Below are 13,869 nucleotides of genomic sequence, written 5' to 3'. Positions count from 1 at the left end.
TTTGATGTTGGATGTCCTCCAATTAGGAAATGAGGCAGACACTATCTTACTTACTGCAGCTTGTAATGCACACTGTGAAAGCTCATAATGCACAGTGAAATCAGAGCAAGCAACAGGAGCTTGTACAACCATGCAGGACTGAAGTAAGGCTGGAGTTTGACTTTAAGTCCTCTCCTTGTAGCAAGACTACTTTTGCTACAGCCATAGATACACAGGCAGACTTATGAACTGACTTTTGCGCTTTTTTTGGACTGCCAGCCCCTTAATTTGTACTCACATATATCATAGTAAAAAAATACTATTCTACATTTATAGTTATATAAAGAGGAGGGGGCTACATAGTAAGGGGTGGAGCACTTTGGTGTGACCACATATATAAAACTTCACCTGAATTATTAGATGTTCCAAATAAGACAGCTTCAATTCATTTGACCCTGGTGCCATGTAGAAACTTGGAAGAAATGTCTAATGGTTTATCATATATGTTTGTAGCATCAATGCTAGCCAAGTAATCAAAGGCTGAGCAACAGGAACCAGCACTTTGAAAATGATGAAATAAAAACTGCAATGTTAACCATAGCCATATGGTGGCTTTCATTTTGTAAACTGCACTAAAAAAATTGCAGCTGGAAATTACTTGGGTGTTGATGTCAGCTCTTCCATTTTTTCCTTTTCACATCACATTTTTGTTCTTCTATGATCAATGAAAGATCCATTTATATGAGACAGTTTTGCCTAAATTCTGGATTTTACTGAAAGCGAAATTGAACCCAAAAGCAAACATTGAAAGGATAAGTTCACCTTTTAAAAAATAATAAATGCACATTTTTTTGCAGGAAAATTGATTTTTTTTTCCTAGGGAGCATGCAGAGCATTGCACCTATGATCAGCAAAACATGGGTTCAATGTAGGCCTCCTGCAGACTCTCAAGGTAGTTTTCAGCCCAGACCTTATAGGGGCAGACAGTTACTTGGGAGCAGGAAGAATCAATAAACTGTGAAGGTGCTTAACAGCGGCCTCGCAGTTCATTAGGAAATACGCGCCGCCAGCGAAAATGGATGCCCGGTAATTGCAGTTCATTCATTCACAGGAAATTGTGAATGAATGATGCAGCCGTATCAGGGGAGAAGATTCCCTGCCCACTGTCACAGATGGGGGAGAGATTGGCGGAATTGGTAGCAGGAGCTGGAACATGTTACATGTTCGACCCTAAATATCGGTGGAACATATAACATGTTCCAAAAGGTGAAATTATCGTTTAATATTATGCAACTTATAATTTTTTTAGATGTGATGACTGCATTTATTTTCTTTTTTTTAGGCTTTCTTTCTTCTATTTTCATCTTGTGATCCAGCCAGTAAGTCTGTTGTTTTTCAAAAGCTCTCCAGCAGAATGTATCCGTTACAGAGATGAGACAAACCATTTAAAAAAGGCAGGGGTGCTTACAATGATTATCTTTTATTTATTTATCTACAGGTTTCATGTAAACTGTTTGATGTAACTGCTTATAAATTATTAGCTGGATTTTGGCTTCATTTTGTTAGTGTATTCAAATTTGTTAGTCCATCTAACACTCCCCTACCCTCAGACTGACAATGCTGCTGTCCAAAGGTGCTCCGATTCTCATTCATCCAGCATGTAGGCACTCTAAGACAGGAGGGGCAGTATATTACTGGCCAGGTTAAAACAGAAGGGAAGAAGCTTAAGAAGCTTAAGAAAACGAATGCATTCACCATATTGACTTTGGGTTTAACATTGTTGTTAAAGTGAAACGTCAGCCAACATCTTTTCATTTTGGGTACATTGGGGAAATGGTAAAACCCATGACATTTTTACTTCTGCTGGGGAGATTTAACCTCACTTCCTGTTACTGGCCAGGAAATAAGCAGAATACCCTCATACCAGAGAGGGATAAAAACCCAACTAACATTCTAACCCTTACCCACTTTGTATATAAAGAGTTTACCTTTATTGACATCATTTACCAACACATTGTTCATGATTGTACTGCAATGAAAAAAAAACATGCAACTCAACACACAGAATGAAAATAACAAAATGATAAAATAGCTACAAATTCATTGACAGATATACAGTATCTGCATTATCAAAAGCACTGATGCAAATGGACCGTAGCGAGGACATTAGATTATGTAAACTGGCACCTGCCCAGTAAATGCAACAGCATTTTGAAACCTAAAATATAAGTTATTTTATGGAAAGGAGGAACATTATATGGCCATTTCTCCCAAACCTTGGCAGACATTAATGCAGGTATGGAAACCTTATTAACATACATATGAAAGGTTACCCACAGATTCTTTTAACGGTCACTGCAAGAGACGTGGGTACAGCCATGTAATGGAATTTCAGGAACACTGCAGAGGGAAAAAAGTCACTTTCATTTGTAATATATTAGATTTTAGGCACAATGCAAATAATTTCAGTTATGAAATAAGTATAATGCTTTAGAAAAATGTCACAGAATTTGTTTTAAGTATTTCAAATTGCATATTTCCTTCAATATCTGCAATTTCCATCATAGAATTATACCTGTCGAAAGGTATAACTCTTATATATTGTTAATTTTGATGAGCTATTTAACAGAGTACTGTATATATTATATATTTAATTGTATACCATATTATATTATACACACAACAGCGAAGGGGTGAATCCCATGGGTTTAATTAATCACCTGAATCAGTGCACATGCAAGCTGATGACCTCAAACACATTAAACATCTAAGAATTGTAGATTTGCTGTACCACACCAATGTTATTTTTCAGGGGTTTTTTTTTTAATGTGATAAATTTGTTGCAAAAAAAAAACTGTTACCAGAAAAAAACAGTTTTTCCCACCTTGCCCTTCTTTAGGCTTACAATAAGTCAGCTAATGGGGGGGGGGGGGGATCAAAGACTTCGGTGCCCTCCAAATACTTCCTATGTTCAGTACAAAGAAACACTTTTTTGAGTGAAAGTAAAGCATCAAATATACCTATTTTTATTTCTTCAAACCTATGCCTTCAGCATAATTTACTTTAAAATATACTGGGATTAGCCAGGCACACAAACAAAATAGCAGTTTTGTAATCCTAAAAAAATAACAAATAAAACATAAAAATAATAAAAATAATAAAGAAAGCAGCCACAATAGTCAACTAATGGGGGGAATCAAAGACTTAGGTGCCCTCCAAATACTTACTATGTTCATTACAAAGAAACACTTTTTTGAGTGAAAGTAAAGCATCAAATATACCTATTTTTATTTCCTCAAACCTATGCCTTCAGCATAATTTACATTAAAATATACTGGGATTAGACACACACACACACACACACACACACACACAAAATAGCAGTTTTGTAAATCCTAAAAAAAAAAAATAATAAGGAAAGAAAAACAATAAAAATAATAAAGAAAGCAGACATTTTCCTATTAAGTTGCACTAAGGTAATATGGAAAATGTCATTGCTGACCTTCTTTTTTAACTGCTGCATGATACACTGATGCCCTAGCTTCAGTCGTTTTTGAGTCACGAACCAGTAACAAACATGCAGCAAGGTATGCAGATCAGGAACTCCTGATCTGCATCCCTGCCCCGGGTTTGTTTTTTGGTTTACCAACATTTTTATTAAAGTATACAAACATATACATAAAAAAAGAAAAGAGAAATATTACATATTGTCTAAAAGCCAGAGTACGCTTGGTCAGAATCCAACTCTCTGCCCAAAAAATAAAATAAAAATGTATGGCTAACAAACAATAGAATCATTACATCATATAGTTGCATAGCCTAAAAAATTTGCATAAATTACTGAAACCTACTGTATATCATCATGGTAGAACTGTACTATTATAACAATCCATAAATAACAGATAACACTTAAAGAGACATTTGATGATTAATATGCTGACCAATATTCCCATTTACGGTCAAAGATATGCATGGTATCCATAACAGTATGGTGTATCCTCTTCATCAGTTTTATAGCTTCCATGTAGTGAAGCACACCAGTTAAGGGCAATAGCCCATCGGATGGCACTAAATAGTGTGCGTACCAATTTTTAGCGAGGGGGTGGAACCTCTGAAAGTTCAGCATAAAGTAAACACATCTGATATGTTAAAGTTATTTGTGTGTAAGTAATCTAAAACACCTTAGTAGTTCCCTGCTGCCATAATGACCTGAGAGCTCTATGGCTCCAAGGGAACTAGCATTTTTTTGTAGCAGTGAAAGCCCATGTCTTTCTCACCGCTCTGACTTTTCTTTCACATATAAGGGTATCTAGCTTGTGTTGGAGACCACGCTGAACTGACTGAAGTGGGCTGGTCCTGAGTCGGTATTCACGTGGGCAAGAAAGAAGGAATGCATTCAGGTGGATAGTGCCCAGTGATGGATGTTGGAGATGGACCCTCTAGGGAATTGGGCTGCTGCCTTTTCTGTGCAACTTTAAGGTCATTTCAGCCTGTAGGCTTAGATGAAAAAAGAAAGGAGCACCCAGTGTCCAGAGAAATTGGACTTTTTAAATATGGTTTGTGGACATTTATTACAAATTTGCAACATGTACATCAAGCCAACGCTTTTCAGGGGAAAAGACTCCCTTCTACAGGGCTGTTGCTGCGTACTATAAGATACAAGATAAGTGTAGCACTATGAAAATATGAAAAAGTCCAATGTCATAAACATTAAACTGGCAGTTCAAAGTAGAGCTGACAAAGAAGAATCTTCCTGAGGAATAGGACGAAAAATCTTCAGGAACTAGACACTTCAAATTCATACATCATCTGGAGTGAAAATATACACATCACCACCAAAAGTGAAGAGGCTTACTGGATTGAGTGGACCCGCCAGGGCATACGCCGAGAGGGGTCAGATAGGCTTAGGTGGTGAGTGTCTGCAGACAGCCCGGAGGAGCGATGAGGTGGCTCTCACGTTGCTGTGTCAATCAAACCGATGCCAGAACCGAGGAATGTGGAACAACCGACACGTAGATTGAGTCTCTCGGAGCGGTGTTGAAAACCAAATGGTGATGATGGCTAACAAGGTCCTACCCCACTGTCGCCACTTTTATCACAGCGCTGTTTTTAATGGATCTGCATGTGAGTGTATACCCATTTTAATAAAATTTTCAGTTTTATAAGAATTTACACTATTTGGCCCTTCCTTTCTTTTCTTGTTTGCCATCATCACCATTTGGTTTTCAACACCGCTCCGAGGGACTCAATCTACGTGTCAGTTGTTCCACACTCCTCGGTTCTGGCATCGGTTTGATTGACACAGCAATGTGAGAGCCACCTCATCGCTCCTCCAGGCCGTCTGCAGACACTCACCACCTAAGCCTATCTGACCCCTCTCAGCGTATGCCCTGGCGGGTCCACTCAATCCAGTAAGCCTCTTCACTTTTGGTGGTGATGTGTATATTTTCACTCCAGATGATGTATGAATTTGAAGTGTCTAGTTCCTGAAGATTTTTCATCCTATTCCTCAGGAAGACTCTTCTTTGTCAGCTCTACTTTGAACTGCCAGTTTAATGTTTATGACATTGGACTTTTTCATATTTTCATAGCGCTACACTTATCTTGTATCTTATTGTTATCACCCTTGTTGGTTGTGTTAGCTGCTTATTTTTACTTTGGCAGCGCAGAATTACTTTTGTCTATATCTTCTGTTGCTGCGTACTATTTGGTGGGAACAATTCCCATGAGTAATTATGTTGGAACAAGGTTTCTGAATGGCAGGAATGCTGCTTTAGTTGTATAGGCATTAATCTATTTCCCTGAAATGCGTTGGCTTGATGTATATGTTGCTCATTTTTTAATAAACATCCACAAACGATATTTTAGAAGTCCCATTTCTCTAGACACAATGCGCTCCTTTCTTTTTTTTACCTAAATTTCATATAAAAGAGCTTTGTTCAGCAATGCTAAATGGAATGTGTAAATGTACCATGCAAAAGGTGTTGTTTGTGATGGAAAAATTAGGGTTTTGGTATTTCCATGCCCTGCAAAACATCCAAAATTTCCCAAGAAGAGATAAAAAAAGAAGCTCACTTTGCAGAGATCATGTATGACCATTTTATGTAGGCAGCTCATTGAAAAAAGTACTGTCTAGTATGCACAGTATCAGCATGTCCAGATACATACAATATGGGTAGGTGAAGCTTTACAAAGTAACAATGCAGTCTGGACAGTTTCTATTGGTTAACACCCTTCCAAAGGTTTCAGCTTTAATAAGCCCAAGAGGGTTATCATCAATCATTAGGAGTTAAACATGGAGATACATGTTTGAATAGTTTGCCACATTTGAGAAAATCCCTCTCTTATGTTGAGACGTTTTGAAAGAATTTAGTACTAAATACTAGCAAATCCACATTCACCAAGTAAAGCTAGATCAAGCAAATTCAGTTCTTTGCAGAGAGGTTTTATAGTCAACCTGATATTCAATGACAGTTCTTGAGGTGCATACAGACATCATATCTTGTATAACGTATTACAGGAACCACTTCTATTGATCATAAACCCACTCATTATTGACAAACACTTTCTTATTCCACCATTCTTAACCTACTCAGAAATGCATTTTTTTTCTACATCTAACATATGTGTGACTCCTGATTGCCCAGCAACCAGATGCTCTATATAGAAAACATCCTTATCTTGTTGGTATTGGTTAAGGCAGTCATGTTTAATCACTGCTTCACTAATGTCAACTGGACAGGAGAGAATCATGCTAGGGCTTACTTGCTTTTTGGAGATACAAGCTCTACTCAGTGAGCCAATGACCTGAACTTAACATATACTGTGTTCCATACCTGTTACATATGGGCTTGTTCCTGGACAGTCACTTGCCAAAGATGACAGTCCTGTAGATTGCACTTTAAAAACAAGTCAGCAATGACAACATCTATGAGTTATCCTGACATGTAAGGAAATTCAGACAGGGGCATGGTTTGGAAGTGAAACAGTTTTTAAATGTGGCATGTGGGCACATATGTGTAAGTTAGCTGACAGCTGTCAAAAGTAAAGAGTAGAAAGCAAAAACAATATATATTGAAAACCCATATGAGAACACTTTAAGACCAAGTATTGCAAGAGTGCCTGACTTTAAGATTAGTTCTAACTAAATAAATTCTTTCTTGAGGATTTTAATATCTTTCTGCTTCTCTCTTGAATTTTATATATTGGAGTGTCTAATACAATGTCATACTTTTTGTTCTGCTTCCCAAACTGGTTATGAGCCTTCTAAGCCAAAATCAAGTGGTTCTGCTTTGCAGTTTTGCTGCTTTTTTAATCTCTCCATTATTATTTTTTTTCCATTTCCATTGAAGCCACTCTTGGTTACCAATCAATCTATTTTCTTTCTTGAGGGAATGTGATGTAATTTCAATCTGACTTTGACATGCGAGAATGTTTTACAATATCATTTGTAGCATACAAAGAATGCAAGCTCTCTGGAGGGGAGACTGATGTGGGAGACAGTCGGTATGCCTGTGCACACTAATTAACAACGGTATTATAGAAAGATTCCTGGGACACTTGTCGAATGGAGACTGGAAGTCTTTTTTTTATCAGCCTGAGCATATTCAAAAATAAACAATAAAAATAACAATAAAAATAATAACATTTCATTCTACAGGATTCTTCTATATGTCATAAACGTGATATGATGTTTACTCAAACTATGCAGCACCTCATTAGCACCAGCAGCAGCAAAAGGAAAGAGTAAAAAATTCAATATAACTCATTTGAATGATTAATGATATAGCTACCATCAGTATTTTTTTTATTGTACATTTCCATTGTATCTCATCAGAACTATAGCAGCATATTGGTTTCAAAACTACAAAAAAGACAAGTAGCTACTCAATAAAAGAGATGTTAGTGTGTCCATTGAACATATGCAATTATAAACAAGTCTTCCTTTTTATAAGCTTTAAAGTAGTGATAATGTCAGTAATTCTTTACATGAAACAGGCCATTTGGTATGGCAATTCTCTGAGGGTTACTGCAAAAAAAATATGTTTAAAAAGAACCTGGATTATTAGGAGAACAATACGTGTCAGAATTAGATATATTACAGCCACGCTTTAATATTTAACCGTATTAAATATTTCACTAGATGGAGCATAATGTAGTGACAACCTCAGATTATCATTTATTAAATCAGCCGCCTGTGATATCCTGCTTTCATGCCAAGCTCTAGACCTCCATTTCCATTTGTAATGCATTTACTTCCTCTTGCTTCACCTGCTGACCCACAGCACAAAAAAGAGAGCAAGTTCCACAGAGCAAACATTTTCATTAGGGTCTATGCGCCTGAAGGAAAGGCTCAGCTAACAGGCAAACCATTCACATCTTCGCTCGATTTGTTTGCAAGCCTGATCTCATGTCAGCGGATCAAGAAAAATCCTCGACTCATAATCACAATGATGTATTAATCTTATTTCTAGAAAATCACTTTTCGTTCCACAAGTAAAGGAGAGAAAATAGCTGAAACATACGTGGTTACCTCTTTGACATGTGAAGCAATTAAAAAGCCTTATTTCTGTACCTTTCTCCGACTTTTCCAAATAGCACACTGCTATGCAGCCCAATCATTCAAATTCAGCACACATTACTTCTGGTCCCATGGACTGCATTGTGTGTTGCGCTACAATTCAGTGTCAAACACTGAAAGAGAAATCATTTTCCAAGTTTTATAAAGCCCATAAGAACCAGCAAGCCTTCTAAAACCTCCTACACAGAAATGATTGGAATTGATCAAGCTCTTAGTATAATGTCACTGGTGCACTATAAATCTGGATAACTGCTTTACTTGCTTTTAACTGAATATTTATCAAGGACGATGCCTTCATGTACACAGTATTTTGGGATCACTGTAGAAGGACTTACACCTACTGCATGCGCCTGTGCTGTAAATCACCATGTTCTAAAGCAAGGGTTAACAATTTCATTCGTAACGTGAAAACTTTATTTCTAGGGCATGATCAGGGTTAGATCCACGTATGCAATATATAGAAGTGCCAGACTGACTAATGCATTTCAGGTTATGCAAATACATGCAGATTTATGCTAAATATATGAAATGCAAATCTGCTGAACGCTGGAAGCTCCAAAGTCTTGCAGGTACTCTGTAAAAAAGAGAGCTGGAACTATTTTTTAGGTAGTATGCAGCACTTCTAGCATGTGAACATGGATTGCATGCTAAAGGACGAGAGAAAGTGTGAAAGTCTGCTATTTTTAGGATTTAGGAGAAACATGAATCTTGTGTGCTTGCCTTGTTATTGCATGCGGGGAAGAAAGCACACACATATAATGAAGAGCCAGCAACACAGCTGAAAAAGACTATAATCATTTGCACTCACCAGCCAGTTGCATGCGGTAATAATTGAGCAATCCTTGAAAACAAGTGAAAGCATCCACTCCTTTAGCCGGGGTAATCTAATTCCAAAAGGTGCTCAGGCTCATCCTGATTATTCAGTGATCTTGTCTGTGTCTTTTCTGCCCCGGACATCCATTGTCAGACAGGCTGACTCTCTCCTTTTGATGATTTGGAAGTTGCTATTCAGCAGAGATCAGACAAGGGGGAGAGAAAGCCCCAGCAGCTAGGACTGGAAGAATGGAACTGCAGCACTTCTATTGCCATCTCATTGCACACAGTGCTTGGGAAGAGCAGCAGCAGCAGCTCAGCACCACACAGCTGCAATTCTGCTCTCTGCCTGAGCTCTCCATCTCTAGGCAGGCACGCCTCTAGTGACAGTTCACAAAACGTGACATGGACTGTTTTACAGCACAGTGCCATAAATCCTGCATCACAAGGTTTACAGCACACACAGCGAGAGGGGAAGAGCGCTGATTTCATACAACCATGACATTTTTACAATCCTGCTCTGGGGTATTGGCTCTTTTTATTTATGCAGTCCAGGCTGGAATGATCATGGCTAGATCCAAATTTTTTTTTTGTGCTTTTGATTTTATTATTATTTATTTATGTTTATTTTCCAAACTTTTCTACTGTTAGGCTACATTTATAATAGCCCCCTGCATTTAGGTTGTTTTAAACAAAGGGGAATTATCTGGGAAGAATAAATAAACATACAGTAATGTTTTCCATTTTAATTTCTCTTGCATTTAGATGTATTTCACCTTATGTACATTCACAGTCACTTACATGAGTTTATAAATGTGCAAATGGAGAGGTGCTGCGCTGTTAAACGCTACTGTGCTACAACTACAAGATCTATTACATAAATAAAATATTTTGAGGTCTGTGTACAAAAAAGCATTAATCAAAAACAATGATTAACCGCAAATACAACTGATGTGAGCTAAAATGGCTCCAATTCTTGCAGTGAGTGAATATACATTAATAATCCTCGAATTAAAGAAAAAAAAAAAAAATTTCCATGATGCTTCAAATAAAAATGTGTTTAGGCAAATTTAGAGTATCTAATCTCACTCTGGTAACACAGAATTCTAATTTTGCAGGTAAACTGAATGCACCTAAGCACAGGGAAATGCACAGTTTGAATTTTACTAGTGAAAATCATTATATGCATATATATGCATTTAGAAAAGTCCTATAAACACATGTAACCACAAGCTTGCCAATGTCAGTGTGAATGAAGTCTTATGTTGCATACACACGATAAGAATTTCCAACAACAAATGTTCGATGGGAGCTTGTTGTCGGAAATTCCGACCTTGTGCAGGCTCCATCGGACATTTTCTGTCAGAACAACAAAAATTTGAGAGCTGGATCTCAAATTTTCCGACAACAAAATCCACTGTCGGAAATTCCGAGCGTGTGAAGACAATTCCGACGCACAAAATTCCACGCATGCTCGGAATCAAGCAGAAGAGCCGCACTGGCTATTGAACTTCATTTTCCTTGGCTCGTCGTACATGTTGTATGTCACCGCGTTCTTGACATTCGAAATTTCTGACAACATTTGTGTGACCGTGTGTATGCAAGACAATTTTGATCCAACATCCGTTGGAAAAAAATCCAGGATTTTGTTGTTGGAATGTCCAATCGTGTGTCTGAACGTGGCATTAAAGTGATACTAAAGTCTCATTTGTTTTTGCTTAAAAATAACAAAAATATTGTACTTACCTGCTTTATGCACTGGTTTTGCATAGATTAGCCCAGATCCTCCTCTTCTCAGGTCCCTCTTCAGTTCTCCTGGCCCCTCCCTCCTAACGAGTGGCCCCTCTCTCTCCTTATTGGATCACTGACTTTGATTTACAGCAGCAGTAGCCAAAGGCACTCTGCTGCTGTCTCAGCGAATAAGAAGGAGAGTTACGGGCAGCTGAGTCTCTCGTGCAACATCGCTGGATAGAGATGGGCTCAGGTAAGTATTGGAGGGGCTGAGGGGGGCTGCTGAACACAAAAGGTTTTTTATCTTAATGCAGAGAGTGCATTAAGATAAAAAACCTTCTGACTTTACAACCACTTTAAAGTGTCATTCACATGGAAAAAAAGTGTGAGGTGCTGCAAGAATCCAGAAGATTCCTGCAGTTGGATGAGGAGAGTTGCTGCCATTCTGCTTGTATGAAGCAATAACGGGCTGACTGGTGATGATCAGATGCAATCACACATGGAGTGATTACCTGTGGATAAAAACCTAATCATAGCTAATTGCTTTCTGTGCAATTACATCTGACCATCCTCAGACAGCTGCGACCCTTGTCTGCCTGTCATTGCTTTGCACTAGAGTTGCCAGGTCATCCCTTTAAAACACACATTAATTACACAGGTTCTGTGGCTAATTAGGGTGGTGATTAAACTCACTTGGTGCCTTATCTGCATTAAACTAGCCTCAGAACCTGTGTAATTCATACCTGTTCGGGTTTAAATGGATGAGGTGGCAACCCTACTTTGTACATGTGAAGCGGCGCAACTCTCCGCATCCACCTGTACATCCAGCCATAAGAATCTGCACATTTTTGCAATGTGAATAAGGCCTAGGGCTCAATTCATACTTGCGATTAAGGCTATAAGCAGATTTCTGCGGCTGGAGTCTCAGGCATATGTGAACAGCTCTGTTCGTTCAGCCTGTACAAAGTAATGACAAGCTGATTGGAGCCATGGTAGTGTGCAAATGTTTGCATGTTTCCACACATCCAGTGGTTACCTGGAGTGAGGAACTGATGATTGATCCTGGATGTGATCTACAGATGCTTGCTGCAGGAATACAATCATGCCCTGTACACACGATAGGATTTTCCGATGGAAAATGTGTGATAGGACCTTGTTGTTGGAAATTCTGACCGTGTGTAGGCTCCATCACACATTTTCCATAGGAATTTCCGTCACACAAAAATTAAGATCTGGTACTCAAATTTTCCGACAACAAAATCTGTTGTCGGAAATCCTGATCGTGTGTACACCATTCCGACACACAAAGTTCCACACATGCTCGGAATCAAGCAGAAGAGCAGCACTGGCTATTGAATTTAATTTTTCTTGGCTCGTTGTACGTGTTGTACGTCACCGCGTTCTTGACGTTCGGAATTTCCGACCAACTTTGTGTGACCGTGTGTATGCAAGATAAGTTTGAGCCAACATCTGTTGGAAAAAATCCTGTGGATTTTGTTGTCGGAAAATCCTATCGTGTGTACAAGGCATAATGGCTCTAATGCCAAGAATGAATGTTGCCTAATGCCTGGTATGCACAGGCTGAATATTGGTATGAACCGAAACCAACCAACATTTGACCCGTGTGTACAGCAGCTTATCCGACAGAAGCCAGCCGAACGCCCCATTTCTGTAGAATGGACATGCTAGAAAAACATCTGCCAATCGGCATCCGCTAACCTGTGTGTTCTGGTGGGGGGATAGTCCCCCTGTCAGAACACAATAGCTAAAGCGCATTGTTAATACAATGACCTTCTCCCGAGCTCCTCAGGTTTTTTTCTCATAGTGTGTACCAGGCGTAGGTGCAGGTGTTCCAAACTATGGGCTCATTCATGCCATCTCATTTGAGCTGCACTGATGTGTATAGATCAACACAGTGTTAAGACAAGGGTACATAGAAAGCTATTTATGTACCCTATTCACACTGCGTACACATTTGCAGACAAGCTACATTTTTACATTGCACATCATCGCAGCGCATCACAAGGTGCTGCAGTGCATTGACTCAAATTAGGTGCCATTTTGTGACACTTCAATGAAATTAAAAGAAAAAATAAACTTTGTGATGCATTGTAATAACGTGTGAAGCCCCTACACATTGCACACCAGCATGCATGATTTTTTAGCTTGTATATGGTATGAACAAGCCCTAAAGCTGACTATTTCCTGGAGCTTATGTTTGCTTAGGCACAGCAGCTCATTCATTTTTGTTTTTTTAAATGCAGCCGCATAGAACTGCATGTTGCTTCTTTTGCCCATGTGGTTTCCTGTACCTGAAAACGAAGACAGAAGGAGAGCAGGGCCATCTAAGTGCAGCATCATTAAGACATTTTATTCCATAAAAGACAATTGGTAACTCACAAGATGTATGAGATGTCAGCTCATGTGGGATTAATAATGTGGTTCATCCGCTTGTGGGAAAGTAGCCTGATGAAGGAGCACGCATGCTCCGAACGCACTCTTCTCCCTCTCTTTCTCCAACTGGAAGTGACGTACACCGCTGTCTGTTAGCCGTCCTGAGTGTCTGGAAGTGCTGGGAACCACTGGCGTACCTGAACCCATCAGCTGCCTCTTCACCAGTGAGAAGATCATCTTTACCACGAGCGGATGAACCACATTATTAATCCCACATGCGCTCACATCTCATACATCTTGTGAGTTACCAATTGTCTTTTATGGAATAAAATGCCTTAATAATGCTGCACTTAATTGGCGCTGCTCTCCTT

General features: G+C 38.9%; 1 protein-coding gene across 2 annotated transcripts in view; it reads right to left on the bottom strand.

The window, feature by feature from the left end:
- The window catches only part of SNTG1 (syntrophin gamma 1), a 1,290,858-nt gene extending 1,280,788 nt beyond the window's left edge, over nt 1-10,070 (bottom strand). For both annotated transcript variants that reach the window (XM_073631576.1, XM_073631575.1), the window contains exon 1: nt 9,369-10,070. The gene's annotated coding sequence lies outside the window, so the exon portion shown is untranslated. The remainder of the gene's footprint in view (nt 1-9,368) is intronic.
- Between the last annotated feature and the right edge of the window lie 3,799 nt (nt 10,071-13,869).

The sequence above is a fragment of the Aquarana catesbeiana genome, linkage group LG05 (assembly GCF_042186555.1).
Source record: "Aquarana catesbeiana isolate 2022-GZ linkage group LG05, ASM4218655v1, whole genome shotgun sequence".
In the NCBI taxonomy this organism is placed as follows: domain Eukaryota; kingdom Metazoa; phylum Chordata; class Amphibia; order Anura; family Ranidae; genus Aquarana; species Aquarana catesbeiana.
Note: the sequence above shows the minus strand (reverse complement) of the source record. Positions and strands in the feature narration are given on the sequence as shown.